The following is a 6,814-nucleotide window of genomic DNA, read 5'->3' on the forward strand; positions in this document are numbered from 1 at the left end:
GTCACAGCATACCCTCTTAGCATGTCAAACTGTGTACCCTGATGATAATGGATTCTTCTTCTTTTTTTTTTCTTGCAGCTCTATTTATTTATTTTTTTAACCTCTTTATTGGAGTATAATTGCTTTACAATGGTGTGTTAGTTTCTGCTTTATAACAAAGTGAACCAGTTATGCATATACCTATGTTCCCACATCTCTTCCCTCTTGCGTCTCCCTCCCTCCCACCCTCCCTATCCCACCTCTCTAGGTAATCACAAAGCACCAAGCTGATCTCCCTGTGCTATGTGGCTGCTTTCCACTACCTATTTTACGTTTGGTAGTATATATATGTCCATGCCACTCTCTCACTTTGTCACAGCTTACCCTTCCCCGCCCCATATCCTCAAGTCCAGTCTCTAGTAGGTCTGTGTCTTTATTCCCGTCTTACCCCTAGGTTCTTCATGACTTCTTTTCTTTTCCTTAGATTCCATATATATGTTAGCATACGGTATTTGTTTTTCTCTTTCTGACTTACTTCCTCTGTATGACAGACTCAAGGTCCATCCACCTCACTATAACTCTATTTCGTTTCTTTTTATGGCTGAGTAATATTCTATTGTATATATGTGCCACATCTTCTTTATCCATTCATCTGTTGATGGACACTTAGGTTGCTTCCATGTCCTGGCTATTGTAAATAGAGCTGCAATGAACATTTTGGTACATGACTGTTTTTGAATTATGGTTTTCTCAGGGTATATGCAGGATAGAAAGCCCAGAGATAAACCCACGCACATATGGTCACCTTATCTTTGATAAAGGAGGCAAGAATATACAGTGGAGAAAAGACCACCTCTTCAATAAGTGGTGCTGGGAAAACTGGACAGGTACATGTAAAAGTATGAAATTAGAACACTCCCTAACACCACACACAAAAATATGCTCAAAATGGATTAAAGACCTAAATGTAAGGCCAAACACTATCACACTCTTAGAGGAAAACATAGGCAGAACACTCTATGACATAAATCACAGCAGGATCCTTTCTGACCCACCTCCTAGAGAAATGGAAAAAAAAAAAATAATAAATGGGACCTAATGAAACTTCAAAGCTTTTGCACAGCAAAGGAAACCATGAACAAGACCAGAAGACAACCCTCAGAATGGGAGAAAATATTTGCAAATGAAGCAACTAACAAAGAATTAATCTCCAAAATTTACAAGCAGCTCAATAACAAAAAAAACAAACAACCCAATTCAAAAATGGGCAGAAGACCTAAATAGACATTTCTCCAAAGAAGATATACAGACTGTCAACAAACACATGAAAGAATGCTCAACATCATTAATCATTAGAGAAATGGAAATCAAAACTACAATGAGATATCATCTCACACCAGTCAGAATGGCCATCCTCAAAAAATCTAGAAACAATAAATGCTGGAGAGGGTGTGGAGAAAAGGGAACCCTCCTGCACTGTTGGTGGGAATGTAAATTGATACAGCCACTATGGAGAACAGTATGGAGGTTCCTGAAAAAACTAAAAATAGAATTACCATACGATAATGGATTCTTGGCAAAGCACTTAGAATGAAAATAAGTTTGAGTGCAAAATGTTCGACTCTGAATTATTTTAAAACCTTGGTTCGTTTGTAGGTAAAGAAAATGTTAGCAACTGAGGCAAAATAGCCAGACCACATTATCAGAGACCCTTTACGTTCCCTAGATGACAAAAAAATAATTCAACTCCCTAGAGAATGATACATTCATCAAAATTCCTACCAAAAACAACTTGAAAATGCCTCACTATACCTTGACTTGTACCAAATTCTGATCTCTCTCCCTCTGCACTGATCATCCCCCAAAACAATTTACAAGCAGTAAAAACAGCTGCCACCAATATGCATGTATTTGTGCAGCACCTACCAGAGAAAACTTTTCTTAGGCACTAAATCTCATATTTAGTGTTACTTGTCTTCAACATACGCTTTATATCCCAAAATGGATAGACTCAATGCAATAGCATCTTGCCAATTCCAAAAAGAGTACATTCAAAAATGTCTTACCGGGCTTCCCTGGTGGCGCAGTGGTTGAGAGTCCGCCTGCCGATGCAGGGGACAGGGGTTCGTGCCCCGGTACGGGAAGATCCCACGTGCCGCGGAGTGGCTGGGCCCGTGAGCCATGGCCGCTGAGCCTGCGCGTCCGGAGCCTGTGCTCCGCAACGGGCGAAGCCACAGCGGTGAGAGGCCTGTGTACCGCAAAAAAAAAAAAAAAATGTCTTACCTTAAAAACATATTGTATCCAGAGCAGTAGGATAATTGATTTCTCCATCTGGAAAATAAAGTATATTCAGCTCAATTAAACATGTATATTTTTAATTTCAAAACTAAACTATTGGAAATTCTTTAGGTTGTGGGTGTGTATATATCACTTTAATGTCAGGTCTTTTCAATTTAGACTGCCCATCCAACCGCAAGTTAAGGCATTAATAAGTAGGTGCTTCAAAATATTGTCCACCCAACAAAACTGGAAACATCAGTACTTTTCAACTAATAACAAATAGCAAAACAATTTGCTTCTAGAAGCTGCTATAATTAAATATAAAGATGTTAGCAATAAAATGAATTATCAGGCAATTACACAAAATTACATTGCATTGTGTGAAACTATTTAAGCTTAATGGATGAAAATCTAGAACACCTACACACTGCTACTTTGTTGGCAGTAATTCCTCACATTTTTAAATTATACCATCATTATGAAAAATATTTCAAATACAGTGGATGCAATTGAAACTTAAATGGAAAAAACATTCAACATTCGTTCCAACTGAATTTATGTTTAAAATGCATTGATCCAAAAAGCTTGTATAACTTTTCCCAGGAACCTTGAGTCCCTGGGGACTTAGGAACTGTCACGTTCAACTTAAGGCATAAAGGAAAAAATAAACACCTATTTTAAAAAAAATACATATTTCTGAACCTGAAAAAATATCATTTTAATAGTAAACAGGTCCCCAGGATCAATTTTAAAGCTCGCTAAAGCCCAATCTAAAGCAGGTTTCTTCCTACAAAATCCTCTGTGGGTCTCCTTAAGCAGGTGTTCACCTCGGATAAAATGCGACCCAGCTAAAAAGAAACACCTAATCATTCAATCCACAGACTCCTCCACAAAACTGCAAAGCTTTAACCCTGTTCTTTATTCTCAGCAACCTGTTATAAGCGTTCCATTCGCGGGGTTGGGGTATTAATTTTTTCCCCCAAATCTAAGCTGTCAGGTAGAATTTCGAAGGTTTGGGTGCTGCATAATAAGAACGCCGCTCCCTGCTGCTTGTTGAAGTCCAAATCCCCGTTCAAATATAGCTCTCAGTCAGGGTTTGCTCCCAAAGTGTAAAAAGAGAGCAACTGGCCCCGGCCGCGCGGTTTCAGAAATAGTCCCAAACTTTTGACCAATGGAGAAAAGAACAGAGTTTAAAGAAAAGGGCGGCGGTTTTAAGAATGGTTAGACTGGTGGGGAAAGGAAAAAGACCAGGGACCTGGAAGCCGACTGGTGCTCAGTGGAGGAAGCCTGTTGGGTGCCGCGTGCCCCGCGCAGCCTGCCCTGACACTGCCAGACCTTGACCCCAGCCGCGCAGCCAGCACTTTGCAAGTTTCGTGCGCCGCGTGTTGCGCCAGGGTGACGGGGTCGGGGGTTGCGGGGGGAAGGAGCTCGCCATCGCCCCCACCTCGCGGCCGCTCCGCGCTTCTCCTCCCGGCCTCGCTCAGCAAGCCTCCGCTCCGCTCCAGCTCTTCTCGCCGCTGTTCTGGTGGATTTCGCTCCCGCCAGCAACGCCCTCTCTCTCAGCGGGGTTAATTAAGTGAAGGTCTCCATGGAAACGGCAAGCTGCGGGAAGGGAGAGGCGTGGGAGGCAAGTCCCCAAACACTGATGTGGAGGAGAATTACAGTACATGCAAGAAGGGAGGAAAGGGTAGGGCGGTGAAGGAGGACTCAAATTGGCCTCAGGAAAAACAGAAGTCGACCGCCGTGGCTGCGAAGAATCCTGGCTGAGCTCACTTTTAAGTTCATCCAATGTGGCTGTGTATGAAGCCGCTTTCTTTCATTGGTAACAGTTGTGTGGTCTGCTTACTTGTTTTTTGTAGTTTTTAACAGAATTGACTGAACCTTACTTCCATCCTGAGAGCTGTTAGCTTCCCTGACATCACCCTCACATGGTTCTTCTGTCTTCTTAAGTCCACATCATCCTTGACATTTGCAACTTAAAAACTGACTTGACCCATGGTGCCTTTTTTACCACTAGGGTCTTTGGACTCTATGTTTGTTACAGGCCAGGGTTCTTGGACTCCTTCATCAATAGAATTTGATGAGAGGCCAGATAAGAAATTCAGGCAAGGCTTTATTGTTTCAGCAGGAAGGAGCGAAATCAAGTAACAGGTGTCCTTGCTCGCTCCCTTGGGGGGTGGGGTGCATGGGCTGATTCCTCATATAGGGTGGCGGTCTAGGGGTCAGGATGCAGGGATGACTTGGGTGGTCTGCCCACCCCCTTGGTGCTGTGTGCAGGCTGCATGCCCAGTACCCCGCTTTTGCTCCTGACTCCTCAGAAGGGGCAGTTGAGTTTTTGGTCTTTGGGTATGTTGTTGTTCTTAACTTTCCCCAACTGCGCATGCGGAAAGTTATTTTTAGTCCCTTATAGTTTCTTTGTATTTTGTTGCGGAAGGAGACCTTTGTCCAGGTGCAAGCACTACAGCAAAGGGTCCCAGATCCCAGGTTTCAGGCCCCAGGCTGTCTCATGATCAACAGAAATTGGTAAGAGGCCGGACGAAGAATTCAGGTAAGGCTTTATTGGGCTTTATTGGGACTCCTGCTACAGCTGGAGGGAGTGAGGACAAGAAACAGGTGTCCTTGCCCATTCCTGCAGGGGGAGGGGGGTGGGCTGTTTCCTTAAACGGGGGTGAGGGAGGGTTGGTGGGCCTGGCACAGGGGTAGCTTAGGTGGTCTGCCCAGCCTCTGGGTGGTTCGGTGTGCAGGGCTCATGCACAGTCCCCTGCTTTTGCTCTTGGCACCTCAGAAATGGCAGTTGATTTGTGGCCTTTTTGTATCTTATTGTTAATATTAGCCCCATCTGTGCATTCAAGCAATTATTTTTAGTCCCTTACAGTTTCCATGTATTTTGTTGCTCTTGAAGACATTGGCCTAGGTGCATGTGCAAGCACTCCCAGGTCCCATCCAACCCTTCATGAGTCGGGGTTATTTCATTCACTTTTATGTTTTTCAGTCATATTCAGACTCCCAGTCATGCCATCTTGGATCCCATTTCTTTCCAGGGCTTCAGAGCAGTATTTACAGGTCTGCATTGGCCATATCCACATGGATGTCCCCCACAGTCAACTCAAAAGCATCCTTCCAAAACTAAATTCACGATCTTCCCTCTCCCAGGCTTTCCTGAGCAGCGGAGGGTCAGCCAACCAAACAAAAAAATCACCAACTCTACATCCTCAGATCTTTTCCCTCGCTACTCAAAGCCAAGTTGTCCTCAAAAATCCCTTTGGTTCCCCTTCTAAAATATTTCTTAGGTTGATTACTTCCTCTCTATTCCCACAGTCATGGGCTTAACTGAAAACCCAATTACCTTTCTCTCTGGAAAGTATGTGCCATGTTTAAGAGTTGGAAACTCAGTTCAGATCCTATGGCTCCCTTTACTAGCTGATCATCTCTCTGAAAAGTTGACTGTGGCCAAAAGTAAGCTTAAACAGTGCTTAGTAAAGTGTAAACACTTAATAGAGTGACAACTAATATTGGTTCACTGGATTAATGCAAATAAACTCATACTTGGACTGTCTCTTTATCTGATATCCCCAGTCTCTCCTATACACTGTTAGCTAATGTGATCTTTCTGAAATACACACATGAGCATACTTAAAAACTTACTTTGGGACTTCCCTGGCGGCCCAGTGGGTAAGACTCCGCGCTCCCAGCGCAGGGGGCCTGGGTTTGATCCCTGGTACTAGATGCAAGCTGCAACTAAGAGGCTGCATACTGCAACTAAGAGTCCGGCATGCCACAACTAAGACCCAGCGCAGCCTAAGTAAGTAAATAAGAATGGTTTGAAAAACAAAACAAAACAAAGCTTACTTTTTAGGTGCGTACTTAAAAGTCTCTTCTGACTCTTGGTTGCTTACGATGTACCTCTGGCCAAATTCACTTTTCCAACTTCACCTCTCTCCTCTTACTTGGCACGCTAATTTATATCCTCAGTGAAGCAACAGGCCATAAACCTTTGCACTTCTGTTTTCCTATAGAACTCTGTTTACATTGTAACACAAAAATTTACTTTTTATGTATTTATATATATTCTCAGCCAGATTAGGAACTTCATGATGTCACAGACCATGTCTTAATTCAAGCAGTTAAACATGTGAACTATATGTTGTTTTAATTCCTGAGAGCCCTACATATCTTTAGTCTTTAAAAGTGGAAAGTGTCAAGGCATTATATCACAAAGGATTTCATTGCCAATGAATTAGCTTTTAGTCTGTGAGAAATATGATCAAATTAAAAATCTAGGGCTTCCCTGGTGGCGCAGTGGTTGGGAGTCCGCCTGCCGATGCAGGGGACACGGGTTCGTATCCCGATCCGGGAAGATCCCACATGCCGCGGAGCGGCTGGGCCCGTGAGCCATGGCCACTGAGCCTGCGCGTCCGGAGCCTGTGCTCCGCAACGGGAGAGGCCACAACAGTGAGAGGCCCATATACCCCAAAAAAAAAAAAAAAAAAAAAAAAAAAAATCTATCAAGGATGTTAACTAAACTTATTGTGGTAATCACCTCACAATAGATACA

This window comes from Phocoena sinus, chromosome 10, assembly GCF_008692025.1.
Source record: "Phocoena sinus isolate mPhoSin1 chromosome 10, mPhoSin1.pri, whole genome shotgun sequence".
NCBI classification, from domain to species: Eukaryota; Metazoa; Chordata; class Mammalia; order Artiodactyla; family Phocoenidae; genus Phocoena; species Phocoena sinus.